The sequence below is a fragment of the Schistocerca americana genome, chromosome 6, assembly GCF_021461395.2.
Source record: "Schistocerca americana isolate TAMUIC-IGC-003095 chromosome 6, iqSchAmer2.1, whole genome shotgun sequence".
NCBI lineage: Eukaryota > Metazoa > Arthropoda > Insecta > Orthoptera > Acrididae > Schistocerca > Schistocerca americana.
Window position 1 is genome coordinate 422,153,778 of NC_060124.1, and position 12,487 is coordinate 422,166,264.

The window sequence follows — 12,487 nt, forward strand, 5'->3', positions numbered from 1 at the left end:
CTGTTATACGTTTTCCCCCATCTCCGATAACATTCCGTTGCAATTTGATGTCATTCTGACCTGCGGTGTTATTTCTACAGCGGTTTGAAAGTTTAATTATAATCAACCTGTTTATTTCGCGTAAGGGCCACGAAGATAAGATACGAGAAATTAGGAGGTGCTGTTTGCTAGTGGAACGGCGAAGGAAATGTCTAGTAGTGGTACACCTCCACACACTGTACAGTGACTCGTGGAGTATGTAAGCAGATGTAGTAGGTACTGTTCTCACAGGCGATCATTGTAGGCAAAACCACCCCTTCCTTCCGCCTCCTTGATTTCTATCTCACCATCTATGGCCGTCCTATCACCCTCACTCCCACCCTTAAGTACCTTGGCGTCACCCTCGACCGTCGCCTCTCCTGGACTCCCCACCTCCGGACAATCCAAGCCAAGGCACGCTCCCGACTCAGTCTCCTCAAGCTCCTCTCTGGCCGTACGTGGGGTCTGGACCCCTCCACCATCCTCCACACCTATAAATCCCTCATCCGCCCTATCCTTTGTTATGCCCATCCGGCTTGGATCTCCGCCCCCCCTACATTTTATAAATCCCTCCAAATCCTTGAACGTCATGCTCTCCGCCTCACCTATCGCATCCGTCTCCCCTCCCCCACGCAGATCCTGTACAATCTCATCCCCTTCCCCCACCTCCTCCTTTTCCTTGAAAGGATACAGATCCTGTACACCTCCTGCAAACTCGATCCTCCTCACCCACTCGTCTCCCCGATCCTCTCCCACCCCCGCCCGCTGCCGCGCCTGTATTCGCACGTCCCACGCGGTCTCCATCTCTCCACCCTCCTTACCCTCTCCCAAGGTGGCTTCCGCCAGCTCTCCCTCCCTGATGATGTCCTCCTCCCCTCCATCTACCCCTCCTATCAACTTTGACCCTGCCCCACCCCCCACTTCCGGTGTCCTTTCCTTTAGGCACCCTCCCTCCCTTCTCTTCCTTTCCCTTCTCTTTCCTTTTCCCACGTCCCCTCCCTCCACCCCTCTTCCCCCGGGCTTCTCCTCCCCCTTCCTCCCTCCCTCGTTTCTCCCCTGCCCGTGGCATCTCTGCTCTCCCCTCTCGCTCTCCCACTCCCCTTCCTCCACCTCCTCTCTTGGCAGGTCCCCGGACTCGCACACGCATAGTGAACATTCGCGCGCTGGAGATCGTCGACATCAGTATCTCATGTGTGTGCTTCGTTTTGTGTTTTGTGCAGTTACGGCTCCACTGTTCACGTGTGCCATCGCCGTTCTCCATGTTTTGTGCGCCATGTCCACAAGTGTTGGTGTTTTTATCGTCCAACGTGAACGGCTTCATGTTTATTGTTTTTTTGTATCTCCATTTTTTTGCCCGCCGTTTTTTGTATTGTCTGTATCACCTCTATGTCATGTTATTGTTCCACTTAAGGCTGAAGAGCAGCGTAATGTGCTGCTGCCAGCCCGCCTGTATAGGTGATTAAAATTACAATAAAGGAAAAAAAAAAGTACTGTTCTCACTCTGCCGCCCGGATGATGCCTTCTCTCCCTCCAGTTATCCCTCCTACAAACTTTGATCCTCACCTTCCCCTCCCTTCCTCTCCTCTGTCCTTTTCCCGGGCTCCCTCTCCCTCCCCCTTTTCATCTTGTTTTTACTCCCCCTACCCACTCCTTGACTCCATTCTCTCCCCCCCCCCCCCCGAGTCCTTTTTATTTCCCCTCCACTCTCTTCCCCACTCTTTTTCTCGTGTCTGCGCTGCTCCCCCCTCCTTTTTCAGTGTCCTCTCCGTCCATCGGCTGCCCCCTCCCCTTTTTACTTTCCCCACCCTTTTTCCCCTAATCAGTCTGGGTTGTCCTCCCCCCCCCCCCCCCACCATCTGCTTCAGGCTGTGGTGTGTTATCTTTGTCTCTAATCTCTGGTGCAGTATTTGAGTGTTCAATGTTGTGTGCCCCCTTTTTAAAGTGTTGCAAACAGAAACCATACTGTTGCTGTGTTTTCTTAACTATGCCAGTGTACTTATTTTGTGTCTTCATTAGTTTTTTTTTCTATTTTAACTTCCGCAAATTTTCGCCATTTTACTGTTTATAACAAAATCTGCGTTTTATCGCCATTACATATTGTTTGTCATCTTCCCATTATGTTTTTTAACTGTCCTATCGGCTGTAGAGCGTATTAAGATGCTGTCAGCCGAGGGGAATCGAAATTCAATAAAGGAAAAAAATCCTGTTCTGAAGAGCTTAAAGCTTCTATGCCTTTAGGCGTTAGACATCACGTAAAAATCCAGCATCAATCGTGCATTGTCACACACAAAACTCTTCGTAGAACATCTCCCGTTGGTGCGTTATACACTCAAAGCAGTCGTTAACTGAGGGCTGTCGTTAGTTTACAACTACGCTTTGACAGAGTAAAGCTCAAACGTGAGATGTTCTAAGAAGAATTCGCAGTGTAACAGTGCATGTTTGCTGCTGGGTTTCTTATATTTGACGGCACCTAATGGCATAGAAGCTTTAAGCATTTGGTAATGGGGTAACGCAGTGCTGAAAATATCACCCTTTGACAACTGGTACCATAACACAATAACGATTCATGAGACAGTTGTACGAAGGCTTGACAACATATAATAGTACAAATATGTTTTGAATTTTCTATTAAGCAGACTCTTTGTCTTAGCTCATGCTATTCAGTCGGAAGCTATGGTGACATCTAGCAGTAGGGCTCCACAGAAGCTGTGGAGGCGAAAGGCGTCCATTGCACCCTCCACAAAGTGTAGGTCTTGTTTTATTGTGGAATACCATTTCCAAAACTCAAACTGGACATCTGATGAAAGGTTGTCCCCTTCCACGTGGTCCAGTAGACGTGGCTGTTGGATACTCTCGAATACCTTTGAGAGAATCCGGCTATACTCGGAACCTAGGTATACTGTCGGCAGCAGGGATCGTGTGTCTGTCCCAGGTTGAGATTGGCCACGATATCCACATGTTTCCGTGCCGTATGGAAGTTGCCTATTCTCATTAACGCCTTTAAAAGGATCACAACGTGGTCAACAGCCGTCGGCGGCAGGTAGAGAAGCATGCCGTAGGAGATAAGTACCGTCCCTCCAGCCTTCCTTAGTGTTAGGCGGTCAAGCTGGCAGCGAACTTGTCCACCATGATTGGGTCTGTGTTTCTTCATCTACTTGTGGTTCCAAAGAATCTTGGTAGCCTTTCATCTTGTACCTGATGCATCAGATCGTCTATTGGCTGGAAATCTTTCGTAAAGACATCCTCCAGGCCCTCGGTCTTTGAGTTGAAGCCTCTTACCACTGTTTTTCCAACTTGAGGTGAAGGAATCCTGTTTCGAGAAAGGAATCGTGTTATATTCTTCCACGCCGGGCCTACGCTGGGTTTCAGAGTGTATATTTTGTTAGCTCATACTTGGTTACTGCGGTTTTCGATCTTCTTGCGTATTTCTCGGCGCACTCAGTTTAGCAGACGCTGCCATTCCAGACAAATCCTATTTTCTGCAATTGCGGCACGCAGCTGGGAAGTAGTTGATGAACAAGAAGTAGCTATTGTGCTTCTCTGGCGGTGAGGCGCCACTGTCTGAGTCCAAGACGTTGGAAAACGTTGCAGCACAGTATCAGTATCTTCCACTGCTGCGTAAAATTTGCGAGATCATCCGAGAGATGTTCTTGAAATTTTTTCCAAATTTCTCATCAGTTCGCCGTCTTGGGATCAAAACGGCTTACTCGTCGTCGGAATAAAAAATTAAAAGTGAATGGTCCGATGCGAGGGCGCTGGACGTCCGCTATGCAGACATCGAGCACGCCTCCCTGTCTGACGGTAAATTCTTAGGTTGCGAGGACCAATAATAATTGTTTATTGTCCCTCCACGACGTGTAATGATCTCCTGATATCAGTGTTCGTTAGCTTTAAGTACCACACAGCATCAATTCCCCTTCTTATTACGAGCACTTCCCGTTTTACGAAATGTATTCACTAATTTGTGAACTGCATGACGATGTAGAATTCAGACACATGGAAACTTCTGTTTAAACAATCGCCGGACGCACAAACGAAAAGTAGCTAGACACTCTTCGTGGAATGGAATAACTAGTTTTTACCCATGCTGCGTTCGCAAACTTCAGTGTTACACTTGTAATGTTTGTTTCACTGTTCGAATGACACTCGCCGAAAACGCGCGCACAACGGCCTTAACAGGGCAACCCATTCGACCAGCTTGTGCGGCTCCGGTGGCTGGCAAACACAGACACGCGCGTACGGTTTTCGTATAAATGGAACACCCTCTAGTTAATTTACTTTTTCTATCTGTCTGTTTTCATTTGACTGCTCGTTATGTTTTTTGCCGCGCCACGTGACCGCGAGGACACCAGGCGGCATCCATTCTCGCGGTGTTCACTAGTCGTAATGTTTTGGTTGATCAGTGTGAACGGCGGTAAATGTGTGCTGCTGAATTAATGTTCCTTGAGTTCGGTAACAGCATGGTTACCGCAGGTAGAACCAAGGCCCTCGGTCTCTCCGTGTAATAGAACGGCCGTTTCCGACACATCTCACGTTTCAGGAGCTATGTCTCAACCCTTATAAGCAATAAGAGATACAGTCATTGCTCATCTCGTTGAGCTAACTTTCTATTATTCAATCAGTCACCTAATTTATAAAATATGCGACAGTATAATGCTTTGCTAATGTATGTTTGTAACTTATGTAAAGAATACTGCCGGCCGAAGTGGCCGTGCGGTTCTAGGCGCTGCAGTCTGGAACCGCCAGACCGCTACCGTCGCAGGTTCGAATCCTGCCTCGGGCATGGATGTGTGTGACGTCCTTAGGTTAGTTAGGTTTAACTAGTTCTAAGTTCTAGGGGACTGATGACCTTAGAAGTTGAGTCCCATAGTGCTCAGAGCCATTTTTTTGTTTGTAAAGAATACTATTTTGTCAATGATTAATTAAATGAAAATGTTCGTGTGTGTAAAAAAATTTGGACATTTGTGGTAAGGTCTTACGGGACCAAACTGCTGAGGTCATCGTTCCCTAAGCTTACACACTATTTAATCTAATTTAAACTAACTGAGACTAAGGACGACACACACCCATGCCCGAGGAAGTTCAAAAATGGCTCTGAGCACTATGGGACTTAACATCTGTGGTCATGAGTCACCTAGAACTTAGAACCACTTAAACCTAACTAACCTAAGGGCATCACACACATCCATGCCCGAGGTAGGACTCGAACCTGCGACCGTAGCGGTCACGCGGTTCCAGACTTAAGTGCCTAGAACCGCACGGCCACACCCACACCGGCCGGCGCCCGAGGAAGGACTCGTACCTCTGGGAAGGGAGGGCGGGGTGGGGGGAGCGGACTGTGGCAAGATGCCATAGACCTCATGTGTGTAATTATATACATTTGGGCAAGTTGTGATTTGTATATAATGGTACACCACCCCTAGGGATAATATGTAGGATATGTTTTATGTAAAAGATGTAATGCTTTAGTACTGCACGAAAGTTACTGTGGAAAGCGTAAAAGGTGGCTTGGGTTTTTTTTTTTTTTTTTTTTTTTTTTTTTTTTTTTTTTTCCGCGCTACCTGTAGAGCGATCGGGAGCGAGGGGACAGTCTTTAGGCAGCAGTGAAAGAGGCAGCACTCGTATGGAGCAGGCAATGTCTTGCCAGGAAACTGTTGCACAACAGCCTCGGATGACGACTGCTGAATTATTACAGTTTTGGTACAAGTTGTCGGGCTATGTTATGGACGTTAAAACGACGCCAACAATAATTAATTAGTCCATATCCAAAAAAGTCGTATGCCGTACCATGGGTAGTACAGCTGCCGTTCCTATCCGCCACACCCAACGACTGCAGCCAACTGGTTATGAACTGTATAATTAGAATTGTAGAGGCGTGAACCATTCATTCAAAATTAACATTTTCTGAATAATTATTCTGTTAAACATAAATTTTGGTTTATCCTGTTGTTTTATTCGTTATTGTTCACGTATATAGGGTCCTTTGCTGGTGTTTAATTATTCCGAGTAAAACTGTTATAAAAACATTTCAAGTGCTTCAGTCAGTATCTACAAGTAATAATTTTTATCTCTGAATAAATGTCTAAAAATAATTGCTATGGACTAACTTTTAAAGTGCAGGTAACAGTACTGTATTATTTACGAAGTAGAAGTGGTGATTTTGCTTAAGTACGCAAGTAGATGTCTTCAGACAAATTTAATGATTTTAATACTCTTTCTCTCTTTGTTGTAACAAGTAAAGTGAAAGTGAGTAAATAAGTTTTGCTAGAAAGACGAACATGTCGTGCATAAAAATTGAGGTTTTGCCAAATTTAAGTTTTGTGTAAAATAAAGATAAAATTCTTTCAGTTATAAGTGAAGTTTAGTACGGTACAGAGAGTTATGAGATGAAAATTACTTATGTGGCTTAGTAACACAGAAGCAGTATTGCATAAAAATAAGGAATGGCAATACAGAGTGACCACACCCTACCTTCGGCTTTTGACAGATTATTTGTTACGGCCTGGTATACACAAAATGTATTACTAAATTTAAATCTGTATATTATGCTATTATAATATTTATGTATTTAATTTGTTGGTTACACAAAATGCAAACATAGATGTCATCCCTCCACCCACCCCACGGCCAAAATTTTCTTAGCACTTAGTGACGATCAAAAATTCGCAACGTTTCTAGATCAAAGCTTTATATGTGTGTGTGTGTAGTAACTTAAAGACTTTCTTTCTCAGAGCCGTATCCTGAAACGTTATATTCATTTGTGTAGTTATGTTAGTGAACAACAGGAAGATAGGCCAAATTTGCTTCTTCTGCTTTTCTGAAACTTAACCACTTATTTGCCTAGGTAGGCTGGCGACCATAAATCCATTACACAGACCACTTAATAAATTTGGATCGGAAAGGTCTTAGATTCAGTATTACTCGAGTTTTACTGCGTTTCTTCGTAACAGCTAGAAAACTCTTTAAAAAACGGACAAAAAACGGACTAATAATCTCATTTCCACATTCATTAGTATACATCACAGTCACATCCTGTAAAAGAGGTAACATTATACGACAGTTGAAGAACGTAGGCACGTTTATGACGTTTATACTATATGCACAGTTCCCTGTGTCCCTGTGTAATAGTGTTACAAGTGGCTTTTCCAGTGACAGGACTATTTGTTCCTTTGGGGTATAGTGTTCTAGCCTGCATGTGCCTTACTGAGATATTTACTATATGAATTTCATCGTTTTTCTGGGCATGTACAAAGAGTTTTATTTAGATATGATGGACATTCTCCAAATTTTTATCGCATTTTTTAAATAAACTTTTCTGCTTATTCTTTTTAGCCTTTAATCTGATTGAAGTTGTTCATGTTTTTAGATGCTGCTGTCCGCTACGAGATCGAGGCGGGCAACGAAGGCGGCGCCTTCTCCATAGACGCCACCACGGGGCGCGTCGTGGTGGCTGGACAACTCGATTACGAAAAGCGCAAAATGGTGGGTACCACTCAGGTCGAGCACAGGCGCCGTCCTCTCTAGGTAACTCTTAGAACGTGTAAGCAATCCTGTGTTTTGGAGAAAACAGGCGATACTGGTCTTCGCAAGGGAGTAAGGCTAGTTCCATCCTGCCATTACCACGTGAACACTCTTCGGCAAGCTCACAAAATGTTCTCCATGATTTGGAGTTTTGTAGTACATTGAAGCTGTTTGCTGGACCTGGAGTCGAACACAGAACCGTGCCTTTGGCGGACAGTGTTCTACCCACTTCTTTTATCTCATTTTGTTTGTTACTGTTCGTTGCCTTTTTTCGGGGCGGACGTCTTCTGACACCCATTCAAGTTCTCATTGATCCATTCACTCAGATTTTTTTATTGCAGTGGTAGCTACCACTCTGACCGAACGCGCTGAGCTACCATGCCGGCTTCCCACTGAGCCACCTATTACCCGTCCTCAAAGCTTTGCTTCCGCCAGTACCTATTTCCTACTTATAAAAAGAGTTCTCTTGTACGCCTGAAGGAAACTAGCACTGAACCCATAATCAAACCAATTCCATACGCACAGCAAAATTTCCCAGTCATGGTCTGTCATAGCCTGTCCAAGTCCAGTCACCCGCAGCGCAATTAGGCGTCAAAATACAAAATAATAGCTCGGAACGGAAGAATAGCTCGGAGCACTGGCTCTCGAAATCAGTAACTGACTTTTTATTGCAGCCAGACAAGGCTGTCTTGATTTTGTCTCACGTGGCACCGAGGTAGGGAAGGATGGTGGACCACGAGAATTGCCACTACATTAAATTGAATATACTTTTGCTCCGTACATCCATAGTGAGGAGATCTTCAAGGATGTAAGAATTCTCATGAAACAAGAATACATAATATGCATTTACAAAAAAAGAGATATCTTAATTCCCATAACCACAGATCCTAAGTGAAATGTTTGTCATGGAAATGGAAAAAACTAAAAATACGTTAAATCTGTTCATTTTTCATTTAAGAAAAAATGACGAATTGTCACAGAATCGCAGAAATTTACCTAAGCAGTAAACTGAGAGACATGCAATAATTATTAGGCCATTGTATCTAGGCTGCTCGATGGTCTAACGGAGGCCAAAATCCAATCTTACCACTCTGACTAGGGTGTCATTGCCATCCATCATGTAATGAGAGAGTTAGATTCCTCCTTTGTGCCCACCCATGTTCTTTTTCTCACTCTTAGAGCGGTGCTTCCGTCAAAGATCAAAGCATGCTATGAAATTATAACAGAGTGTCTGTACATTCTGAACGCGATGTACTGCTACCAGTGTCATCGTTTCAACCACACTAGAACGTCTTCTCGACACCCAGCCAAACGTGTAACCTGTTGTAGGGATCCGCATGAGGGTGACTCCGTCTCCTTCTTCTGGCTGTATCAACTGCAATGGCGGCCATGCCGCCTCCTTTCAGGATTTTCCCATGTATCTTGATGAGTAGGCTGTCCAAGACATCCGGGTACAAGAATAAGTGCCTCACCTAGTCGCTCGCAAGTTAGTGGCTAGCCACAAACCCTGCGTTCTCCCCTCCGCCACCTATTGTTCTGTTCTTGTTACTTCTCGCTCCATGACAGACACGGCCAAGCAGACAAGCGACCTCCAATTCAGCTCTGAGGTTGTGAAATCACCCAGTGTCAAGGTAGCATCGACATCCCCCAGTCCAGCTGTGCAACAAGCCATCAGTCTCTACCCTCAAGGGACGAAGCCACCAGCTACACAACTGGTAGAAGTACTCCTGCGAAGACTTCCTACGTACCTCCAGCCAACCAACAACCGAGTCTTCCTCTGAATGGAAAGGCTCGAAGAAGTCCACCAAAGGAATATGTTCTCCTTCGCCAACTCGCAGTTACTCTTCGATGATGTCGCCACGTGATACATTTGCCCGTCTGGCTTCTGTGTTACTGGTGTGCACCACCAACCGTTTTTCAGCATTGGACTCCACAGACCAACCGCACAAGCAAGCTGATGCTTCTGTGGACCCCATGGAGCAGGATCCTCCTGTTTCTGTGCCCTGTAGTAGTGACTATTCACAGGCTGTCAGTCGGCAGCTGGCGAGGTGACACCCTACATCTCATCCTCATCATGACTCTCCTCCAATGAAACGTTCGCTGCCTTTGGTCCCAAAAAGAGGATGCTTTTAGCATCGAGGCGTCCCCTTGTTCTCTGCCTTCAGGAAACGAAATTGTGCCCTCACGACCACTTTGAGCTTTCACATATATTACAAGTCAGTTTTGACCTTCCCCTGAGGTCAACATTCCATCTCATGGGGTGTCATACTGCTCATATAGGATGACATTAATAGTCAACCCATCTCCCTAACTTCCCACCTTCACACTGTCGCAGTGCGCCTTTTCCATCCCCACCTGACTTTCCCCCTCTGTACCATTTATGTCCCTCCATCATTCTATGTCACCAGCGCAGACTTCCTTCAGATTACTAGGCAGCTACCTCCCCCACTTTTGCTACTTGGTGACATTAAAGTGCATCATCCCCTTTGGTGTTCTCCCAGGACCTGTCAGAGAGGTACTCTTTTGGCTGACCTTCTTAACTAACTTAACCTGCCTTAACACTGGGGCAGCCACTTTCTTTTCCGACTCCTCGCACACCTATTCCCATTTGGACCTATCCTTCTGCACTGCCCAGCTTGACCATCGTCTTGAGTGGTCCGTTTATTTTCTGACTTGAGCAACCATTTCCCGTGTGCTATCTGTTTGTTGACTCCTACCCCATCTGCGTGCACACCCTAATGGCAGCTTACTAAGACTGAATAGCAGCTTTAGTCCTCTCTGGCGACCCTCAAAGAGCAATATTTCCCCAGTTGTGACGACCAAGTGGAATATCTCACAAACGTTATCCTTACTGCTGCAGAACGTTCCATTCCTCGCCCTTCCTCTTTACCGCGTTGTGTCCCAGTCTCTTGGTGGACCGAGGCATGCCGCGACGCAATTGGCGCATGGAGACGGGCTTCCGCGTTTTTAACCGCCATCCTACGATGCCAAACTGCTTTCATTACAAACAGATGCGTGCAGTGTCGTCGCGTTATTCGGGATAGCAAAACGGCTAGCTGGAGTTCATTCATATTCTCAAATACTGTATTAATGTAGTAAAGATATCTGCGCGCAATGCGTCAACGGCATTGCGACAAAGCAACATTGGTTGCTGTTAAATCAGGGAGTTAAACGCTGTTGGGCTTGGCAATCACTTGGATGGGTGACACTTTGATGGATGACGGTCCGGATTTGCTGAGCGCTGTTGGCTAGTGATATGCACTCAACCCTTGTGAAGCCAGTTGAGGAGCTACTTGATGAAAAGTAGCGGCTCTGGTCACGAATGCTGACTACATCCAGTGACGGCTAACAGCTGAGGATGAAGCGGCGATCGGTGGGTAGTTGGACGAAGTTCTGTTTTAGCATCTGCACGCAGTGAGTTACGCTGTCGCAAAACATGTTGACACTTTATAGCTGTAATACTTGTCTTACTGTGCTGAACCTTTCATTTAAGATTATACCTGTTAAGGAGTCGTATGATCTTTGGCCCCGAAACAAACTACCGGGCGAGGTGGCGCAGTGGTTAGCATACTGGGCTCGCATCCGGGAGGACGACGGTTCAAACCCGTGTACAGCAATCCTGATTTAGGTTTCCCAATTTCCCAAAATCGCTTCAGGCAAATGCTGGGATCGTACCTTTGAAAGGGCATGGACGACTTCCTTCCCCACCCTTCCCTAATCCAATGGGGCCGATGACCTCGCTGTTTGGCTCATTCCCCAAATCAACCAACCAACCGAAACAAACTGGCAAAATTACTGTCCCATTGCAGCGCTCATTCTCACCCAAAAAGGAGACAGCGTACACTTCATACTTTCAGAGTACTTCATAGTAACTAATCACACTACAGAAGAACCAACGGGTCTTTTTCGGACCACATGTCACCACTTCACATTGGCACCCCCACATTACACATTTAGGTAGAAATAATTTGCTTAGCATATCACAGTTTGGATTCCAAACAGGTTACTCGACTGAGAATGCTATTTATATATTAACCCATTCGCCATTGGTATTTTTGTCCTCTTTCTAAAGTGTTTGATGGTTTATGTCATTTTACAATCCTAGAATAATTTAATTTGTATCGAAGTGATGGCTTTACACACAATTGGCTTGAATCACACTTAACTAACGAAATGAAAACCATTGTGCCGAATATTTCAGGCAATACTCGAAATGTAGAAAATTTTAGAGACTGGGGAGAAGTTGCAAAGGGAGTCCGACAGGGTTCAATGTTGGTTCCACTTCTATTTTTATATATCTGAATGACCTTCCACATCACATTCAATAAGCAGAATTGCAGCTGCTGTTGTAATAAATCCCATTAGAAATAAAGAAACAGAAGACACCGTTAATGATGTTTTTTAAAGAACTGTTAAATGCTTCTCTGAAAACGGCGCCTCCCTTAATTTTGAGGAAACACACTACATTCAGTTCTCTAGAACAAATAATCATACCAATACATGATATATCAAAATGAAGAAATTAGGTAGACTGATCCAAATTTTTGGGTGTACATATTGATGAAAATTTTAACTGGAAGTAGCATTTTACTAAGTTTCTCAAACAGTTAAGTTCAGCCACTTTTGCTATTCATATAATTTCTAGTCTTCAAAACAAACGAGTCAATGTCCTGACATATTTTATATATTTCCGCTCAGTTATGCCTTACAGAATAATTTTCTGGGGTAAGTATAAAATAGAAAGAAATTATTGAGTACACAAAAGCGAGCACTAAGAATGATATGTGGTGGATTGTCATGTAGGTTCATCTTCAATTATTTAAGCATTGTAATTGCACCGTCATAATATACAGTATATATTCGCCAATGAAATTTGTCATAAACATCCCATCTCAATTTGAGAAGTGTAGTGATGTCCACATCTAAAATACTAAAGGAAAAAATTATT

At 44.7% G+C, this 12,487-nt stretch overlaps 1 pseudogene; it reads left to right on the forward strand.

The window, feature by feature from the left end:
• LOC124620182 overlaps positions 1 to 12,487 on the forward strand; it is a 219,204-nt pseudogene that overhangs the window by 39,706 nt on the left and 167,011 nt on the right.